At 49.1% G+C, this 21,625-nt stretch overlaps 1 long non-coding RNA gene across 1 annotated transcript; it reads right to left on the reverse strand.

The window, feature by feature from the left end:
• Positions 1 to 2,445: 2,445 nt before the first annotated feature.
• LOC140594766 (uncharacterized) lies at positions 2,446 to 10,179 on the reverse strand. The gene is made up of 4 exons (XR_011996018.1): positions 9,903 to 10,179; positions 8,775 to 9,205; positions 7,881 to 7,932; positions 2,446 to 5,343 (listed from the first exon to the last, which is right to left on the reverse strand). It is a non-coding gene; the product is annotated as an uncharacterized lncRNA (long non-coding RNA).
• Positions 10,180 to 21,625: the final 11,446 nt, after the last annotated feature.

Raw genomic sequence — 21,625 nt, forward strand, 5'->3', positions numbered from 1 at the left:
AATAACCAAAAGGCTGAAGATGCCCAAAGCTTTGGCACCACAACTCTTGGAGCGATGGATTACCAACAGGAGCTTGATGGAGGCTCTGGTTTAGCACAACTCTGTGAGCTATTGTGATGTGAAGCCAACTTGCTAGGGAGACAAGGATAGAGACAGGGTCCTATTGGCAGATATTCACTGTGTGAGTATTGTTCAATGAGTAGAAAATGAATGGATGAATAGGAATGGATGGATAGTTCATTGGATGGAAGGATGGATGGATAGAAAGAAGAAGGGATGGATGGATGGTTGGATATATGGATAGGAAGATGAATGAAGAGAAGGAAGGTTGGAGAGAAGGATGGATGGGTGGATGGATGAGTGATGTGGTGTGGGAGTAACATGATGTGGGGGATGCAAACACTGAGTAAGAAGTCCAAGCTGTGAAGCCAACTCTAGTTGGCCAGATTTGTATGAGGATCAAATGAAAAAAGAAATGCAGGTGTAATGTCCAGCACAGCATCTGGTGCAGACTAGGCTCTTAGTAAAAGAAACAAACAATCCAATCATGAAATGGGCAAAAGACATGAAGAGAAATCTCACAGAGGAAGACATGGCCATGGCCAACATGCACATGAGAAAATGCTCTGCATCACTTGCCATCAGGGAAATACAAATCAAAACCACAATGAGATACCACCTCACACCAGTGAGAATGGGGAAAATTAACAAGGCAGGAAACCACAAATGTTGGAGAGGATGCGGAGAAAAAGGAACCCTCTTACACTGTTGGTGGGAATGTGAACTGGTGCAGCCACTCTGGAAAACTGTGTGGAGGTTCCTCAAAGAGTTAAAAATAGACCTGCCCTACGACCCAGCAATTGCACTGTTGGGGATTTACCCAAAGATTCAGATGCAATGAAATGCCAGACACCTGCACCCCGATGTTTCTAGCATCAATGTCCACAATAGCTAAACTGTGGAAGGAGCCTCGGTGTCCATCGAAAGATGAATGGATAAAGAAGATGTGGTTTATGTATACAATGGAATATTCCTCAGCCATTAGAAACGACAAATACCCACCATTTGCTTCAACGTGGATGGAACTGGAGGGTATTATGCTGAGTGAAGTAAGTCAATCGGAGAAGGACAGTGTATGTTCTCATTCATTTGGGGAATATAAATAATAGTGAAAGGGAATATAAAGGAAGGGAGAAGAAATGTGTGGGAAATATCAGGAAGGGAGACAGAACATAAAGACTCCTAACTCTGGGAAACGAACTAGGGGTGGTGGAAGGGGAGGAGGGCGGGGGGGGCGGTGGGGGAGAATGGGTGACGGGCACTGAGGGGGACACTTGATGGGATGAGCACTGGGTGTTTTTCTGTATGTTGGTAAATTGAACACCAATAAAAATTAATTTATTAAAAAAAATAAAAAATAAAAAAATAAAACAAGCAACTGTCCAAAAAGGAAGTAAATAATACAATAAGCTGTATGTGCATGTATTGATGTATCTTTATATGATGGAATAATAAATATTCACTGAAAAAAAAATCAACTTCCTGTGTCCTCTTTTCCCTGTTGTCACTCAGTGCCTACAAGTTCCACTGGGCTCTGCTATGTTGCATGGTTTGGCCCGTGACCAATAGATGTGTCTCATTTTGGGCAGAGGGTGGGGGAGTGAGTCCCCTCCCCAAATACTGTGTCTGCAGTGTTTTGACCCTTTGCATACAGATGCTGCATCTGTGTTGAACTCAGGACACTCATTCACTCAATTCTATCCCTACCTACAAACATCAGAACAATTCTTTGTGGCCGTGGACCAGACATGGCCATCCTCAAGAAGGTGGCCTAGTTATTCAGATTGACACAGATGCTTTTTCTTCTTGGACCTTCGTTGCTTGGTGTTGGGGAAATGATGGCTCTGGTCCTGGCCCTGATGCAGGGTCCTGGGTGGGCACTCGTGTAGCTGTCCCTTGAAGGATCTGTTTGTTCTGGAGGGAAAAATACCCACCACATTCACCTTGACCCCTTTAGAATCTGCATTGAAACCTTTGTCCAAGGATCTCTTTATGAGGCTGAAACACTGGCTGGGGTCAGGGTGCCACACTCGCATGAAACCTCAGCTACCTTCCAGGGTCAGTGTCAGATGTGTTGAGGGGCAGGGGTGCAAACGCTGGTGAAGGACATGCTTGATGATTGTCTTCACTGAGCAGTCACAAATACTGTCCTCTGTCTCTGGGGTGTGATGGTGTTGGACGGTGACATACGAGACATGTCTCATCCCCCCTACCTGAGGTCTCTGGTTCAGGCTCCCATCAGACCTCCCCCTCCCAGGAAGCCCCACTGGAGCATGAGGTGCCTGTGATCACCAATCAATTATTCCTTATTAAGTATATTTCCTTCATTAGTCATTTCTTTGCTGCTTCATTAGTCTCTTAAGTTTCAGTGGGTTTCAGGCATCATTGAATATGAGATAATTTATTTTATTAGGCAATTTATTTTCTGGGTACATTTTTAAAGGTCAATTAATCAACTTAAATGGATAGGTGAAGGATGGGGATCCAAATACTCCTGAGATAAAAGTTACCTCATTGGCACTTTTGGGGGAGAGGTTTGCTTTTCTTTTCTGGCTTGGGAAGGATGGGGTCAAGTGGAGCCAGAGTGGAGGCATCCTGAGCAGTGAATAGCATTGAGGACATGGAGGCCCAGCTCCTTCATTTCCTTGGAAGGTGGCAGCCACAGCAGGAAGCATAGAGATGCCGTGGGGAGGAGCTGGAGGGAGAGACAGTCTGTGGTCTGAGGCTTGAAGCTCGTGTGTCACTGGCCCGAAGCCCGCCCCTGGAATGAAAGGGATCCCATCCACGAAGCTGAAGTCAGACTGCGTGTTTCCCCAGTGCCTCATAAATAATAAATAAAAACACATTATAAATATTTAACAAGCAAGAAACATGCTCCAAGCCAAAAGTAAACCGTCAATGAATGGTTTCATCTGCTGCATCCAGCAAATTGCCTTTTCGCCCAGATTTCCAAACGGAAACACTTGGTTGGATGGAGGCTCTTGTCACTCGCAGGGGCAGGTGCCATCTCTGCTCCGCTGCCTGACCTCCCAGCTGGTCGTTTTCAGTGGGCAGGAAACTCGCTGGCTCATGAGAGCAAAATAATGGGTGTTCTTCAGAATCAGAGATTTTCCCAAGCAGCTATTTTCCTCCCAAAATGAGTTTCTGAGTGATTAATATTATTGTCAGTTGATTGCTACATAATAAATGATAGCAGCCAGCCACGCATGCTTACTTCGTGTGGGGACATTTGTACATGCTATCTCATTACATCCTTGCAAGAATAAAGCAGGTACCACCGCTGTTGTCACCTGAGGAAATGGGGCCGAGAGAGGTTGCCCAGTTGGCTCACCCCCGGGGTGTGAGGACTTGAACCTGGGTCTCTGGCTCCCCAGCTCAGCAGCTCTCTTACTAGGGGTCATGCTGGTGCTCCTGATGAATTGCCGCCTGGCCCAGGCTCTGAAGCCACCAGCTTTGGGGGAAGATGGATGTTTCTCCATCTTGGGCTGCTGATCCTGGGCTGATCCTGGCAACCATGCTGGGTCCGCAGGGAATTGGTTGTTTTAGAGGAAAAAAAAGCAGTGGAACAATTTTGTTTGTTTGCAGAACAAACAAAATTGCATTTTACAGAAATCGCATTACACTTTAGTAATTGCTATGCATTTATGGATGGGTATGAACCACGAGCCTCGGCTGAGTCCCTTGAGCAGAAATTACCAGGATGCTGTTACTCTCAGGTCATCATATATATATATATATTTTTTTTGGTAATTGGCATGCTATTGTTTATGTTTGTAAACATCTGTGCTTCTCCTTACTTTTTTGGGGGGTGGTGTAATCTACTTCCAGTTCCTAAAGATAGATCAACATTTAAAAGTAGTTATTAAAGCATAAGCATAGTGATACAAATGGGAACATAATAGGACGGCTTAGAATAACTGAAACGATGTACATAGTGTGTGCTGGACTCCAGCACAAATACAGCCCGCAGATCTCCGAGCGCTGAGGCAGGCAGGCTGAGCCTGTGGGGTCCGCACGCTGGAACTTGCTGGGATGGGGATCTGATTGCCCAGGGCCCCCAGGTGTGATCTCTTGGGAGACTTTCAAATGGTGACGTGACATCAGTTCATTTTCAGAAGAGCCGAGTGATTGCTCTGGTCAACCAAGGGAGCTCATCGTCCCTAAATTACATTTCCTGGCACAAAACTGGCACATGATGAATCCTGTCACTGTGGACAGAGAGATCAAAGCAGTGAAGGTGTCACTCAAAACAGTGAAGGTGCACCCCTTAGAGCAGCAAGAAGTGCATGCCGTGCCACCGCTGCGAAGTTTGAACAACTTAGAGGCACCTGTTAAGCTCAGAGAGGACAGGATGGCGATTTGCCACCATCTGTCTACCCTATGACACACAGGGACACACTATGTGTGTAAATGCTGTTCCCAGTGTGTGGGCACGCCAGCATGCCTGTTACAGCATGGTTGGATGGAACCACAGGTGGGCTCAGTGTGAACGGCTATCAGTGTGTGGCATTTCACATGGAGGGAGAAGAGCTTGAGGACTCCTGGGTCCATCTTACAGGTGAAGAGAGTTTTCGTAGCCAATGATGCTCAGGTGAGTTGTGGCAAAAACCCGGAAAGCTGGGTGGAGGTTGGCGCAGAGGCTGTGCCATTGGTGTGTATGCACTGGACAAGGTCCTGGCACACAGGTTAGCCCGGGGCGGGGGGGCGAGGGCTACTGTGCATGGTGATGGAGAGCATCATTTGCAGGAAACGGTGACACAGAGATAAGGCTGTATCTCCAGCCAGGGTGCCCTGTGAGGAGATGGGCAGAGGATGCAATGTTATGCTTTCCCACCTGGAAGCTGAGGGGCCAGCGCTCATACAGGCATTTGAAATGAGAGATGGGTTGAAAAAAACCTTTCACAATGCTCATCACACCAGGAGAGGGCTGTCACCCCATGGCCAACGACATGATCTGAAGGCTGAGAATAAGACATCATGATGATTTTCTTCACTGGCCAGGGCAGGAGGATAGAGGACTTGTTTTTGAAATATTCAAAACTCCATCCCATATTGCATGAGACTGGGAAGGAACACTCTCAGTTCAAGGCAGAGACATAGCTACCCCTCTCTGTCCCCAGTTGGGTGAAATGTCTCAGTTCCCAACTTTGGACCAACCTGCCACCACACACAGCTCCAAAACTGGTCTGCACTGAGGAGCTCCTCATCGCTGGTCTCTCTTGCCCGTGGGTGCCCCGGCAGCCGCCTCCACCAGTAGCAATCCCGAATGGCAAGCCAAGACTCCTTGTCATGGTGGGAGAAAAGTGAGGAGAGAGTCAGGTGAGTCTGCCCCCGGGTTCAGGTTGTCTTCCCCAAAGCAGCTCTAGGTGTACGCCTGCAGGTGCAGACACTGTCTGTCTCAGCTGTCACTACCTTATATAATCTTTAAATGCTGTGTTTTGTTTCAATTTAAAAAGTTTACTCAAAGGTGTTGGTTGGTATGCAAGCCCAATGCCCATTATGTCACCTATGGGCTCCAGAAATCCCTGCTCAGGTGGATCGAGGCTGGTGTCTATGGGATTTGATGTCACAGTGGACAGAAAGGGCATTTATTTGGAGCCAGCTGTGTGCCAGGCCCTTCCACGCTGGGTACAACCACATGATGTGGTCCTGAGCTGAGTGGTAGCATCTTTATTTTCAGGTGGAGAAGCCAGATCCACGGAGGTGACCTGGACAGACAGGTTAAGTTGATATGTGGTCCAATCTAAAGCCACCAATTCCCAAGCCCTCCTGCCCCACCCTGGACAACTTTAGGGTCGTAGGACCACCCCCTCCTAAGGAACAGAAACCTCTGCAAGCAGTTGTCACTCTTCTTGGCCCCTTCTCACTGTAGAGTTGGTCGAGATCAGCACTGATCCTGTGCCTCTGAGCTGGACACACATCTTGGTGCCTTTGCTCGGAAGCCTCCCCCCAGGGCTAGTGCTGGGGCAGGGGTACAGTAGGGGTAGCAAGCTGAAGCCCCTGCGGCCATGGAGCTGTGGCTCCGTGGAGGAGACAGAGGCCACTGGGCAGCCACAGGTGTGGACATCAGGTGGATAGAGGCTGGGCCTCTGGGTGAACCAGCTTCTCTCTTGGAGGACTGTTCCGCCTCCCACCTCCTGTATGCCCCTGCTCCAGCCCAGTGCTCATGTGGGGAGTGGCCCTCCACACAGCAGAGTACATGGGGAGCCCCCTGGCCCTGGGATGCCACCCCCTAGCCCCGGGAGCCAGCCCTGGACTCTAGCACTCAGGGAGGGGTTCCTGGCCTCTGCTTAGACACCTGCTCCTTTAGCTTGAAAGATCCGGAGAACGAGGGGCTCGATCCAGTCTCTGCGCTAACTGTTCTCCCTGGACTCACAGCTCACTTCAAACCTGACCTGATAAATATATGATCAGGAAAGTCTGCCAACAGGAAGGCTCTGGAGAGCAGAGCAGAGCAGCTGCGGCCATCAGAGAGCTGGCCACGGTGGGCGCGGGCGCTCCGTGCCTGGGTTTGGCCATTTTGCCATCCAGAAGCCCGGACATTTATCTTTAACGGGGTCCTGATGTGTATGCTGATGTAGGGTGTGTAGCCAGAGGGGGGCGGAAATCCTCAAAACAAGCTGTTCCAGTGAAAACCGAGCTGCAGGAGATGGGGATTGGTGAACGTTATGGGGGGGGGGGGCTCAGCCCCTCCCTGTGGAAGTATCCTCCCAGAGTTTTCTAAAAGGCTTCTATCTCAAGAAGCCCAGCGCCGGATTGCCAAGAGGGACTGAGTAATTAGCCCGAATTTATATTAATGGCATTTTAGATTAGTCACAGCTGAGCCCCCCTTCCATCCTGTGCACTGGGGAGCCAGACGTGAAGGAGAAACGGAAAAATATAAATAAAAAAGTGAAAAAGACAAAATAAAAGTGCCAGTTGTGTCCAAGGGAAGGAGCAGAGGAGGCCGAGGGGGAGCAGGAGGCAGGTGGTTGTCCCATCTGTGCCTCTGGCAGCTCCCAGCGGCCTTTCCTTTTGCCTGTGCGTGTGCCTCTCACCCAGTGGGGTCCCAACGATGTGGATCCCATGACCTGGTCCCAGGTGACTGGTGCGGGAGCTTGTGTGGGGGACTGAAAGGCCCCCCAATGGTGATCTGGCCAGTGCCTGCTGTGAACTCAAGCTCCACACCCTGCAGCCCGGCCTGGACCCTGACTCCACTGCCTGGGACCGTAGGTGGCTTCCAGCACTGCCCTCACCCCCAGGTTCCTGTCACTGAATGGGGCCAAGGCTGGTGCTGGCCTGCTGGTGGCTCTGCCTGCTGGCGGCTTGGAAATACAGCTGTGCCCCTGATGATGAAGCACCTCTGGGGCCCAGCTCCAACAGGGCCTGGCCTCTAGGCAGCAGGTGGAACTTGTATTACATGTGGCCCCAGGGCCGCAGGCAGCAGGTGCGCTTCTGGTGATTGTTGTCCCTGCCCTGTGGTGGGGTCCAGTGTCCTGTCTAGCATCCTGTCCAGCGCCCAGGGTCCAGCCGGCATTTCTGACACTGACCCTGACCCACAGGCCCACCCGGAGCTGTCTGCGGGCCTGGGGATCAGCAGAGACAAGACTGAGTCTGTGGATATTCATGAGCTTGGGACCAGGTGTGGGAAGGACAGTAGGGGAACAGATAGAAACTTCCCCCACCCCCCTGAGAAGAACTCCTGTCCCCTCCCTGCCCCGCTCCATGCCAAGGGCTCACTCTCCAGGTTCTAATGGGAATCCTATCCCCGACAAATCTCTCCCACTCCCCTGAATGCTCCTGAGCTGGTGAAGGATCTCTGCCTGGACCAGACAGCTCACCTGTGCTCTCCTCTCTCAGGAAATGCTATGGCCTGGGTCCTGGGTTTTGCCCCTAAAATGAAAGCGGTTGTTAATTACCAGAACATGGAGAGGCTTTTATGGGCCTGCTACAGATCCATCTCTTTGCCTGTTTGTTCAATCTCATTAAAAGTGTTCAAACATCTTGCTGCCAGCATGCTGGGAAGGAGGGGGCCCTCTTTGCAGCCTTGTAGGAAGAAGTACAAAGGGCGGATGAGAACATCCTGTAAATGCCAGCTTTTGCCTTCTTGCAGACGTTTGCCAGGGAAATTCTGCAGGAGGGAGAGCAGGTCTCACCTGTCCACGTAGGGCACTGCTCAGGTACGGGGACATGAGGAGACCGTGCTGGCAGGGCTGTGCTGGTCTTCCCCTGAGGCTCTCCGCATCCCACACTCCATTAAAGGGGTTTACAGAGCAGCCCCCCAACCTCTCCTGAGAGCCCCACCTCACAGACAGGGGAGTGATGCCTGCAGGTACCCCTCTTGGTGGCACGTGATGCTGTGGACAGCGTGGGGTGGTCCTGGATCAGCGCAGTCCACGTGCTGCCTCGAGGAGTGTGGTGCTCTGAGACCTGCCAGGCCTGAGCAGCCCCCCACCCAGGACCCCCAGGGCTTCCTCCTCTTTTCTCCCAAAGCCCGTTCCCTCTGACCCCCTGACACGTGGAGGCCACCATCTGTGCTCTTCAGGGTGGCTCGTTTCTTGATCACGTGCTGTACCTTAGGTCCCAGCATAGGCTACCTGTTGTTCCCACACCAGTGCAGCATGGCGAGCATGACTGTCCCCACTTCACAGATGGGCCCATCACAGATGGACAGGTCTGGGAGCAGGTGCAGACCCACGGCAGTAGGAGCCAGGTCTGTTCCTTCTCAGGGTTACCTGATTCTGCTGATTCTAAGGCTCGTCCACTCCTAGGCTTGAGTCTGTGGTCATGTTCTTCCCACGGCCTCTGTGAGCCTCAGTTCGCCATCTGTGGAATGGGGCGAGGGTGCCGCTGTGGCTCTGGAGGGTCCGTGGGAGGCTGTCATGCAGGACGCACTCAGGAAACAGCAGCCATTCACGAGTGGATGAGTGGGCTCCTGCTGGCCTGGCCTCTGAATCCCCGCCAGGCTGAGGGCCAGTCCACCGGGCACCGGAGGGCCTTGAGAAGCGGATCGAAAGCCACGGCAAGGCAGGCTCTCCTGTGGCTCCTTGGTTGCCTGTGTCCGCGGTGGGTGCTGTCCCGCTCGCCGAGCCTGAGGCACCGTGCAGCCGTCCTCCTGATGCGTGGAGACAGCCTGGCAAACTCATGTCTTTCCTCCTTCCAGAGCCTTTTCAGCATTCCAAAAAAAAAAAAAAAAAAAAAAACCCTTGAAGAATTCTATTCTTAGCATTGAAAACATCTCCATAAATCTATATTGAGAAACAGAACACAATAGACTCTTCTGGTTGAGCGAAGTCGGCCTTTGACGGGTTACGCCAGACATCGCCAATCTCGGCAGCACAAACGGGGCTCGGAAGCTATAATTTGCCTCTAATTGACACTCGGCGCCTCCGGGGCCCTCCTGCCCGTTGGCTCCTGGAGAGAGGTCCTGAGGAACCGCCAAGGATCGCGGAGGCAGATCCATCCTGAGGCCCGCTGCTGTCCAGAATCGTGGAATCAGCGCAGCAGAAGGAAACAAACCTCCATCTCCTGACGCCTCCCTATCTCCCTCCCTTTCCTTCTTTCTCTCCTGGTCTGTTTGTCTGTCTCTGTCTCCCCACCACCCTGTCAAAAAGAAAACGCCTTTCTCTCTCGCGGATGAGCTTTTCCTTTGTTCCTCACAGTGGAGACAAGTGAGGGCAGGGGGACCCCGCTTCAGCCCTTCCTTGGGCAGCAGGGACCCCTGGGCATGGAGGCCCCCTCTCCCCTGGGTGGGTAGCAGATGGGGCTTTTTTTCTGGGGTGTGGTTATGTTCCCTGGAAGCAGTGTGATCATCGGTCTTCCAGGTCAGCACCTGCTCCCCTACCAGCCATAGACCTTCTCACCCTGCAAGGGCTGCCCTGAGCCCCGTGGATCCTGGGGTTCTCTAGGCAGGCCTTGGGGTCTGGTTTGTTCCCTTCAATCCCATCAGGGCTCTTTCCTACTCTTTACCACTGAGCTAACTTTTGATGGATTTTCCCCCAAAGGCCGATGGCTTCTCAGATGTGTGGGAGCTCGTGTCTTCTATAAGAGCCTGAGTTTGCCCTCCTGTTTGCCCCAGCAGCCTTGGATGGTCCTTGGCATGTCTTTCCATGGTGCCAACTGCTGCCTCCGTAATCTGACAGCCGCACGCTGCTGGCGGCTGTGGGATCTAGTCTCACATGGCTCTGCAAATGACGGGAGGCGTGACCAAGGGCATTTCCTAGATGCCGAGTACCCCCAGCTCCCAGCAGCCTGTCTGTGCCTTTGATGTACAGAGAAGAAGCCAGTTTCTGAAGATCTGATTGAAGTTTGGGCTGTGTCAAAGGTCAGAGGCAGGAACAAACCGATGAAAGCAAACAAAATCATGCTAGAATGACTGTCTTCACGAGCCCAGCGCTGGGTCAGCTGGGTCGGGAATGAATCATTGTTTCCCTTCAGTGAGGCAGAGGGGCCCGTGTCTGCTGTGCTAATGCTACCGGGCTAACCTTTTCCTTCACTGCAATTTCATGGGCGATGAGGGGGGAGGGTGATCAAAAACTGGAGCCCCACTCCTACTGGGGCCACTGTTGCCCCACGTCAGAGATGCAGGGGGTGTCGGACCTCTCTGCTCTTGGGGGAGTTGCAGAATGAGTGTTTCAAAAGCCCCAGAGCCAGTGAACCCAGCAACAGATACACACGTACTCACACCCACAAAAATAAGGGCTTTTGCGGCCTCGCCTCCCCAGATTTTGTGGGAGAGCGGGAGTCACTCAGGGATGATGCTGAGGACACCGGGCACAAAGCCAGCAGCTACCAGGTCCTTCCTGTGTAGCAGGCCCTGGGCTAGGGGCTCTTCTTTCTAATTTAGGATGAGCATGGCAGCCCAACAGACCATCATTCACTCCAAAAATGCCCTCTGAAAGATGACCTGGCAATATGTCCTCAAATGCACGTGTCCTGCCCGCCCTTTCTGCTGAGAGACTTTTCCTACAAGACCCCCAAGGAGCTGGCAAGGGAGGCAGAGGGCAGGATGGTCAGATCTGCTGGGCCAGTGGTTGGGCAGCTTGAGTCATGTGCAGGGCTGTGTGTGCATTGCCGGAAGGGCAGTCCCTTGTGGGCAGAGGTGGGCACAGCAGAACCACGTGTTCAGGTTGAAGTGGGTTCTCTCCAGACTCTGATTTTCTCTGCAATTAGAGAAAACCCACCAGGCTCAGGGCAGGTGGAGTAAAAATAAGCCTGGGCGCTGATGCTGTGAATGCTCCATGTGCAGTCAAGGGTTTGAATAGTGGCACACCCAAGGGGGTTGATTGCTGCTTTACCTGGGTGTGCTTGCTGCCCCTGGTCCTGCTGCTGCCCCTCCCAGATGCCCAGCCTCCAGGCCAGGAAAGGCCTGTCTTGTCCTCCGGGTCTCTCTCAGCTTCTCTTGTCATGTCCAGCTCCCTCCCAGTGCTCGAACGGCCCTTACCCCCATCCGTTGCTCTTGGCACTTTACTCTGCTTGCACACATTGAGCCTTTGCTATTTGTAAGCTGCCGTGAGCAGGGGCACCATTAACAGCAGTGCTGTCCAGGGCACCCCGGACAGCGAGTCAGAGTGCCGGAACCCAGCCATGATCTGGCTGGTGGACTTGGACAGCTGATAAGCCTCTCTGGGCCTCCGTTTCAGGCAGGGATGAGGGAACTAAGAACTGGATGATTTGTTAAGAATCAGATGACAGAGTTTGTAAACTGTGAAAGGATGTTTATTAAAGTGTCTTGCATGTGGTTAGACAAAGAATACAAAAAAAATTCACTTATTCATTGAAGTATAGCTAATTTTGAAAAGATGATGGGCATGTGGATAGCACTTATTCCAGGGAAAAATAATGCCAAATTTCTAAGTTAGAGGCATAACGGAGTCCTGGAGACAGCCTGATAACAGCCACTTTTATTTATTGAGGGCTTATTATGTCCTAGGTGCTGTGTATATGGCTTTGTATATTGTAATCATTAAGATAAAGTGTGGTTGCATGTATCATAAAACCCAAAATAGCCCTGGCTCAGGTGCATAAGAGCCTAAGGGATAGAGAATAAAAAGCTGCCTCAGAGTTTGCATGTGGTCAGGGATGCAGGATTCTCTGTATTCCTTTTATGCCATGTAAGACTTCCATTCTTAAAGTCACCTCATGAACCAGCCTGGATGCTGGAGCTCCAGCCATCATATTCTTATTCTAGTCGAAGAGAAAGACAAAGTGGGTGGGGGAGGATAAAAGAGATGCACCTTCTAGTTGATTCAGCTCCCCAGTGGGGCTTTCCTGGAAGTCTTACAAGCTCTTCAACCAGTACAGCTGCAGGTAAAATGAGAGAAAGGGAACAGGGGCAGATGGAGGCTACGCACATCAATTCAGTGGAAGTGCCACACGTTACTCCTGCTCATGTTTCAGATGGGAAATGCTGTTGCTTAGGGGGTGCATTGCTGCTCCACATAAGACTAGGATTATATTTCTAAGGAAGAAGAGGACAGATATCGAGGAGTCCCCGGGGAGGGTCAACCACATGGAGAATACATCATCTAATTCTCAGACACTATGCACATGAACACATACCTGGGGGATTTTTGATGGAGGAAACCAAGGATCAGAAAGGCAAAGGGCTTTGCCCCAGGCTCCACCCACACTGGAGCCTGACCCAGGCCCTCTGCTGTCAGCGCCAGCTGGGTGCACGGCAAGGTCATGATCGACTAAGGACATCTAGGAGAGTGTTCTTTCTCCCTGAAATGCCAAACTCTGGCCATTCTAGAGCAGAGCAGAGGAGGGCAGGGCTGCCTTTGACAGCAGTGAGGGCTGCAGGGGAAGGGAACATTGTCTATAGAGAACGTACTTGAAGAGGCTCTAAGTGCTCCTCCAAAGCCCTCTGTTGGCTATGACTGGTGACTTGAATTTTGCTCGCAGTGCGTGGCCAACTCTTGTTGCACCGGGAGTGGGGGGAGGCTCACCTTCTCCCAGTGCCTTCCTGGGGCAGCATGTGTGCTGACCTGGCAGGCTTGCCTGCTCTGTGTGGGTTCAAGTGCTTGGTAATGTTCCCCCTCATTGGGAGGTGGCTGCAGATCTGTGGTTCTGAGCCGTATATACATGGATCTGGTCTTCCATGGCAGCTGTGGGGTGAGGGCAGCTCTGCCAACACGTGGAGGGGTAATGGGCAGGAAACCAGAACTGGCCAATGGTTTGGAAAGTGCCTTCCAGGAAGTCAACGTGTCTCATGAGGCTCGGATGCTGCCCCATTGGCTGAAATGGTCACGTCTTCCAGTGGCTGCTGTGGGGTCACAACCAATACGTGATCTGAAGAGGAAGGGGGCAGGAACTCAGCTCCTAAGTTATTTGGGCACATCCTGGGAAGGCCAAGTTGGGAGGGAACTGGGTGTTTACAAACAGAGAAGGTCTCAGTGTTGCAGGGGGCGGGGGAAGGTCCCCAGGCTGACCTTGGGGATGATTGGGCTCACTAACCCTCCTGCAGCAGGTCCACGTTCTGGCCATTTGCTCCCTCTGCTGGGTTTCAGGGACCTTGGTTACTTCTTCCATTTACCTCCGTGTGTCCAGGAGAGTGGTTGTCAGTAGGACGAGGCAACACTAGGCACCAGCTCTATAACATGTGCCCCTGCTCCAGCACTCAAACCCAGCACTCAAGGGCTGAGGGGTCAGTTCTCTCCTTCCAGTGAGTGCCCATTTCTGTCTGTCCTAGCTTCCAAGGCTGCTGTTACAAAGTTGGTGCTCTCCATCATCCACTCTGCTCTGGCAAGAGGACCCTCCCCTTTCACCCAGTTCTTATTTTTAGGGCTTATGCTTTGGGGGGAGTTGCTGCTGATTCTAGTTCAGGAGTGGATGTATCACCCAGATCTGGCCAACCAGAGTTTCACATCCCATGGCCATGTCTGAATTTGCATGTGTTCTGATCAGAGTCAGTCCGATGCAATGAGGCCTAGGTGCAGACTCTGGGGAAGCGGCATGCATTTTTTTTCCCTCCTGGCGCTTAGAACACTGGCATGACCTGAACTTGGAGATGCCAGGTCCCACCTTGTGGAGCCTGGTATGAAACCAACACGATGAAAGGAAAGATGGGGACTGGAGAGAGACCAAGTCCTGGAAAGCACCTATATTAAGCCAATACCTGAAACAGGGACATCTTGTATTTCTCTGCTAAGCAAATGATTTCTCTTTTTACCCAATGAAGGTTGAGTTGGTTTTTTATCACTTGCTTTTAGAAAGGTTCCAATTAATGCAAGGCCAGATTAATGCTAGGACCCATGTCTATTACTGTGTGCTCATGTACACACATGTATGTTAGAAATCAGACCCAGGCCTTGTCCATGGAATGTATAATCTAGTAAGGGAATTATAGCCATGGCAAAGAAATAATTACCACTCCTGCTAAGCAATTCTGAAACCTAAATGGAGACCTCAGGAGTTTTAGGAAAGGAGAAGCTGGGAGTTTGGAGCAGCCAAGGAAGGCTTTCTAAAAAGATGGATCCTCCCTCATACCTTGATGGGGTCAAATTCCCTATTTTTTGCTTGAAACTCCAAAGAGACTTCAAATGCAGGAATGGACGAGTCTTTCAATATCTCAGCATACTCAGACAACCCCATTTAATTCTTGGCTCCAGCATTTTCCAAATGAACGCTTATTAAGGTTGGGCAAGAGGAGAGTAGTGTTTTGGACCATCTTAGAAGGACCAATCTTTTCTCTCTTTGTACCTTTCAAATCTTTTCCAGGAAAGCAATATAAACAATAATGCCCTAGGGAAGCCTTCCTGGATCTCTTATAAGACCAGATTTTCCTCCTCTGAATTCCTGCCAGGCAAGAAGTTGAATGATGTAAATTATATGTTTGACCTGCATCTGCTGCACAGGAGCTTGTAGGGGACAGGATCTGTCACGTATCGAGGTCAGTGCAAGGCGAGAGAGATTCATGGTGGCTCAACATTCAAAAACCTGTCCCAACAGCATGAAGATATGTGCGTCAGCACGGCAGGTGACCACAAGGGCCCTTGGTGAGTTGATGGGGTCTAAACATTGGCTGTGTTTGTGCTGCTCAGAGACTAACCTGCCCTCCAGGCACTGAAAGCATGTTAAACCCTCAGATACGGAGCAGATGCCTTTTAGCATCAGGCTTTCCAGCATATCCTCAGGCGGAGGGACCATTGGGAGAAAAACAGTGTGACCAAATTGGAAGCAATCATACCCTCTATCCCAGAGACTTATTGGATGTGGCCTGTCTTCCTCCAAGACTCTGACTGTGCTTTAGACAGGTCATCAGTTCACATGGTGGTAATATGATGGCATTGAGGGAGGACAGCAACTGCCATTGACGTTGGGAACTTCTTGGGCCCACGAAAACAATGTGGGCAGACAGTCACATCATGAAAAATGCTTCATTTGTCCAAAGATTCCATCCAATAGACCGTGAATTCCTTGGGTGCGTGGGCACGTCTGTGACAGATGGAACAGGCAGACTAAGAACCTTATAGCACTAATATTAAATAGATCAAGTGAAAGTCAGGCAGAAGAGAAGGCAGGCCTTAAAAGTAAGCCAAAGGGAAAACAATTTAATAAAAGTAGAAAAGAAGTTGATGATACTGTGTACATTAGTCAGTGTGCTGTTGTGTAATTGAAGTCCAAATGCATCAGAGAAGGACCCTGGCAGAGGAGGGGGCTTGTTGACAAAGCCCTCAGGGAGGAGGGGATTCCCTGGAAAACTGCTCTAGCATGGGCAGTGGATTTACAGCAAGCAGGACAAGGAGTCTAGGGTGGCATCTAATGGAGGTGAGTCTGTGTGGCTGACAAGGAGGGTGAAGAATGACTCTGGTCCAGCTTTCTGGAGCTTCCTGGGTGGGTCAACCCCAGGATGGATGAGGATGTAGGAATCTTGTGAATCAAGAGAGTAAGAAGAGGGTCAAGAGCTACTTCTTTAATCTCCTGTGTTAACAGGCTCTGACCTGCTTCAGGTTGTGGATAATTCTGGGTATGAATGAGTGACAAGGAAGCCACAGAGGATGGAAACAAGAGCAGGTCATCATCAAGAGTTTCCAGGACAGACTGCTAATCACCAATGCTAATTTCTGAGGCCATTCTGACAGCCAGGAACAATGGAGGACATATGTCATTGTGAATGGAATGGACTTCTGAGCCCCTGTTCCTCTCTCTCCCATCATGACCCTGCCTTGCTGCCCTTCAGTGCCACATGGGGACTCCAAGAATGATCTTAGCCCTTTGTCATAGTTGATTAATCCAAGAGTGGGTGCCCAATCCACACTAGGCCATTAGCTCTGGAGCTCTGGATTTGGGAGCTCTGGATTTGGGGAAGGTAGAAATTGAGACAGTCTCCCTTTGGGTGGCTGAAGCAGTAACATGCCAAACCCCAGAGCTGTTGGAGTCCAGTTTTTTTCTGTAAGGGCTGAGAAGAAAAAAAAAAAAGCAGTCTTCCGGAGGAAAGGAGAGCAAAACAAATGTGCACAGAGAAGCATGTTTTATTTTAAGGGATGAACTGAAGCACTCTGGTCTTTGGATCAAGCAATTCCTGGAACCCATCTCTAATCCTGTTCTTCCCATCAACTCTTTCTTGAGTTCTGTGATGTTCCCCTAGATCCTTTCAACAAACAAAGCTTCGGTTGGAGTTGTGTTTCTTCCACTGACCAATTCAGATGGAAGGAAAGGTGGGGAGATGGAAATCTTTGTGGCACACAGCTGCCCATCTGACTCACAATCTTGTGATCTCCAGCCTGAGGTGATGCTTTCTTGCATCCATGCCCAATTCCTCTTTCACTTCAAATGTGGTCCAGTTATCAGGCTTAGGAATCTCAGAAATCTTGAGCTGGGGGAAACTAGATGCTGCACCCTTGAATTTAGAGCGGGATCTACAGAATCCCTCTCTCTGTGCGTGTGTGTGTGTGTGTGTGTGTGTGACTCTGGATAGGTTCCTTCTGTCTCAGACAAATCCAGGGACCCCTCAGACTGGCAGGCTGGGGCCTGGTATAGCCCACAGGTAAGTCTTCAGAGGACAGATGAACTGGGAGGAAAAGAACTGTGCAATTTGCAAGTGAATAGAGGCAGGAAGGTGATGGTTGCAAACACAAACTGCTTGGGAGGGAATATTTTCAAGGCTGGGCTGAGAAGTCTTAAACACATTTGCAGGAGTCAAGAGCCTGGGAGAGAAAATGGATTAATCAAAATGGCTCCCTCCAGCATGAAACACACTCATAAACAGAGTCAGAATTCAGTGGAACTCATGCAGAAAGGTGGGAGGAAGCCCCAGGGAGAGAGAGACAATGCTCAGAAAAATCACCAGTTCCCACGGCCTGCAAGTCTGCCTTTCAGCACCCAGGACAGCGTTATCCCCTTTGGCGGATGGTGTGGGAAACTAAGATGTATTCAGGCAATAGTTGGATATCACTGGAGGAAGATGATTGAAATCCTTAACCGTTAGAATTGACAATGCCCGTAAAGATAATATAATCTAATTTTTAATTTTATAGATGAGGGAGCTTGGCTGAGATGAGGGATGTAACTTGCTCTGGGTCATGCTATTAGTGTGTGGTGAGATGAACCAAATTCAGGCTTCTAAATTTTTCATTTAGTCCTTGTCTCATTTTGCCAAACCACATGTCTCTGTCCAACCACCCACCCACCCATCCATCCATGCATCCATCATGCATCACTCCACAATCAAAAGCACAGTTGTTCATTGAAGGAAACAGGATAATCAAGAGTAGGAATGGGGGCTCTGGTGCTTGTCTGTGAGGTTTATTCACTAGGTTGAATAAAGTTTCTAGACTCTGCCCATCCTTGGTTTTCTTATATGTAAAATTAAGCTGTTGTTCCCTATACTTGTGCTAGATGGTTGTCCTGAGGATTCACTGAGATGATGTATGTTGACACCTAGTGGGAAGACAAAGGTCATCTTTACTTAGGGGTGAGGAAACTGAAGTTCAGAACCTTTCCAAAGACACTCAGCTTGTAAAGGGTCAGAACTTGGTTTGGGAATGCTCCACAGATCCTAAGTTCTTGTTCACTTCTTTCAATTTTTTTTCTGTTTCTGTTCCTTTCAGATTGGATTGTTTCTACTGAGGTATCTCTTCATGTTCATTGATTCTTTCCTCTGCCATCATCATTATGACATTAAGTCCATTCAATGGCTTTTAAAGAATTACAGTGATTGTATTTTTCAGTTTGTATCTTCCATTTCTTTGCTGAAACAACTTATCTTTACATCAGTTTTAAGAGTGTCCCCTTGCTTGTTGGAGACTTTTTATAGTAGATGCTTTAAAGCCTGTCAGATAATTCCAACATCTGTGTCATCTTGACATTAGTGTCTATTTTGTCTTTTACCATCAGTGTTGAGATTTTCTTGCTTCTTTGTATGCAGAATACTTTTGGATTAAATTCTGAACATTTTTAATATTATGCTATGGGATTGGTCTTGTGTCTTAATTAAATCTCTAGAATGCTGATATTTTTGTTGATTTGGCAGGCCATTAACTTAGTTATATTTAGGCCACAAGTTATGACCAACCCACTAAAGGTTTTGGGGGTTGAAAAGAAGTTTCATTTTTAAAGTCCTTGCATTGATGTTTAGATCTGTCCTGCCTTTCTGCCACTCCGTGGCCAGCCTGGGATCTAGGGAGGTAGTCAATCTCTTAGCTCAGTTCTCAGAGTCTTTTTTTTTTCACATGGATCAGGATTGGATCCACATAGGAACAACTTGGGAAAAATCCAAGAAATTTCCCAAGCTTCTACCTTCCTTCAATATCCCTGATTCTTTGTGATTCTCTTGGGGCTCCCCTTTACGGTTCTTTGGCCATAAATTTAGGGCTTTATTTATTCTTCCCAGGCATGGACTTCCTACAACAAATTTTGGGCTAAATTGTGAGAAGACAAAGAAATAATAAAAGCAGTGGGATCTATTCCACTGTTTTAAGACCACAGCTTCCCTAATTGGAGAAGATTCTCCTGCAGGATTTTAGGCTCCTTTGGGTTCTCACTGATGCTGCTATTGCTGTTGCCACAGTGGGAATGCTTGGAATTTGGGGTATGAGACTGGAAGAAAGAAAAAAATGGTACATTTCCTCTATTTTCTTGAGTGTTAGAGACCCACTCCTCCAAACAGAGCTAGAGAACTTCTGGAGCTTCTGTCCTTGTCACTGCTCACTTCTGGGCTGGAATGGGTCTAGACTAGAAGATACCAGAGGAATACAAAATGGTAAACTCATCACAAGTTCTATGATACTTTGACTTCTGATCTTCTTCCATCTTCCTGATGTTTGTGCTTCAGAGCCCTCACAGAGCTTCTCCACATATTCTGTGCAGGGTTTATAGCTACATGCAGTGAGAGAGGCAAGGAAGAGTGTACTTATTCCACTTTACACTCAGAGTTTGGCTTGGATGTAGATTTGTGTGACTTCAAAGTCCATTTGTTCCTCTGGGACCTTTGTCTCTTGGATATTTCCAGTACATTCTTGGGATATAGCATCTTCATAGCAGAGGTCCAGAAACACCCACAGTGGAATTGTCTTGGACTGCCATGGGCAACCATCAAGACGTCTGCAATATCAAAAAGCAGGAGTCACTACCTGCCAGTAATAACACTAGATTGGAAATATACCTCTTGCCCCCAAAACTCACTGATAGAAGATCACAACCAGGTAGAGCCACACAGACTTAAGCTCTTAGGAGACAAGAGTGTGGGAAAACTCAACTCCTCTGGGCTCATGTGACATTTCAGCAGGCCTAGCACCAATGACAGAGAAGGCAGATCTTCTGTCATCTCAAGCTTTCTCCTGGCTACTCAACTGTGGTCCATTGGATTATTTTCTCACCACTACTAGGTCCTTCTTGGGAATGAGTTAGTGTCCTTGGGCAGCCATAACAAAGCACCACAGACTGAGTGGCATGGACAACAGAAATTCATTCTCTCATGGTTCTAGTGGCCAGAAGCCCAAGATCGAAGTTTCCGCAATGTTGGTTCCTTCTGAGGACTCTGGAGGAGACTGTTCTAGGCCTTTTTGTTAGGTTCTGTGATTCGTTGGTAATCTTTGGCATTCCTTGACTTATACATGCATCATACCATCTCTGCCTTCATCTTTTCATAGTGTTATTTCTGTACATGTATGTCTATGTCCAAATTCCCTGTTTTCATTAGGACACCAGTCACATTGGAGTCCATCTCCAGTATGACCTCATCTTGACCACCTAATTACATCTGCAATGACCCTATTTCCAAATCAGGTGACATTTTGAGGTTCTTAGGGTTAGCACTTAAATGTATAAATTTTGTGGCATAATTAAACCTATGATACCTGTTCCTTGCCATGCAGGCAGAGGACTCTTTTTTTGCTGCTTTTGACTTTGGGGATGGCCATGAAATTTGCATTGGCCAAAGGAATGTGAATGGGTGTCATATAGCCTTCCCTCACCCAATCCCAGGCAGAAACTTTAAATGTGCACGTGTTTGTTTGGCTCTGCTGGACTTGCCCCTGGTCTTCACCATGAGAACATCAGTTTCCACATTTTGGATACTTCTTGAGCCTGAATTCTAGGAAAGAAACACATGTATCCCAGCAGAGCCCTGCAGACCCTGTTAGAATCCAGCAGAAACTAGCAGAGCCCATGAGAGCCCCCACAGAATCCAGCAGAGCCCAGAACCCAACAGAACCCAGAAGAGTCCAGCAGACTCCATTGGAATCCAGCATAGTCCAGCAGAATTCAGTGGAATGCAGCAGGGCCCAGCAGAGCCCAGAAGAACCCAGTAGATCCCAACAGAGCCAGAAGATTCCATTAGAATCCAGCAGAGCCCAGGAGAAATCAGTAGAGCCCAGCAGAACCCAGTAGCATCCAGAAGAATGCAGTAGAACCCAGTAGAGCTCAGTAGAATCCAGACAAACCCAGCAGAGCCCAGCAGAACCCAGAAGAACTCAGCAAAGCCCAGCAGAATCCAGCATAGTCCAGAAGAACCCAGCAGAACACAGAGGAATCCAGCAGAGTCCAAACAAACCCAGCAGAATCCAGCAAAGCTCAGAAGAACTGAGTGGATCCCAGAAGAACCTAACAGAGACCAATAGAACCTGGCAGAGCTCAGATGAACTCAGCAGAATGCAGCAGAACCCAGAAGAGCTCAGTAGAGCCCAGAAGAGTCCAGCAGAACTCAGAAGAACAAAACAGAACCAAGCAGAATCCAGCAGAACCCAGAGGAACCTAGCAGAGCCCGGCAGAGCCCGGACAGCCATAGTCAGTATATAGCGAGCTTGTGGAAAATGAGGAAGAAAATCACATTTGCTCTAAGCCCTTGAGATATTGGGACTGTTTGTTACTGCAGCAGAAGCTGACTATTGCATTAGTTTTCAGCAAAATTAATGGCTGGGGGAACCACAGATGCTAGCTGGAAGCTCATATGACAAAAGTACTTAAAAACTCCATCACATACCATGACAAAATTCTGTTATTTTAAAATACTATTACTGCTAATAAGAGCTTAACAGCATCGACTCACCATAATTTGATTCAAGACCCACATGGATTTAGGCATGTGAGACCTGATTTAACTAATGCCTCTGAATTATTCAGAGAAGTTTCTGCTGCAAGATGC

Source organism: Vulpes vulpes, chromosome 12 (genome assembly GCF_048418805.1).
Source record: "Vulpes vulpes isolate BD-2025 chromosome 12, VulVul3, whole genome shotgun sequence".
Lineage (NCBI taxonomy): Eukaryota > Metazoa > Chordata > Mammalia > Carnivora > Canidae > Vulpes > Vulpes vulpes.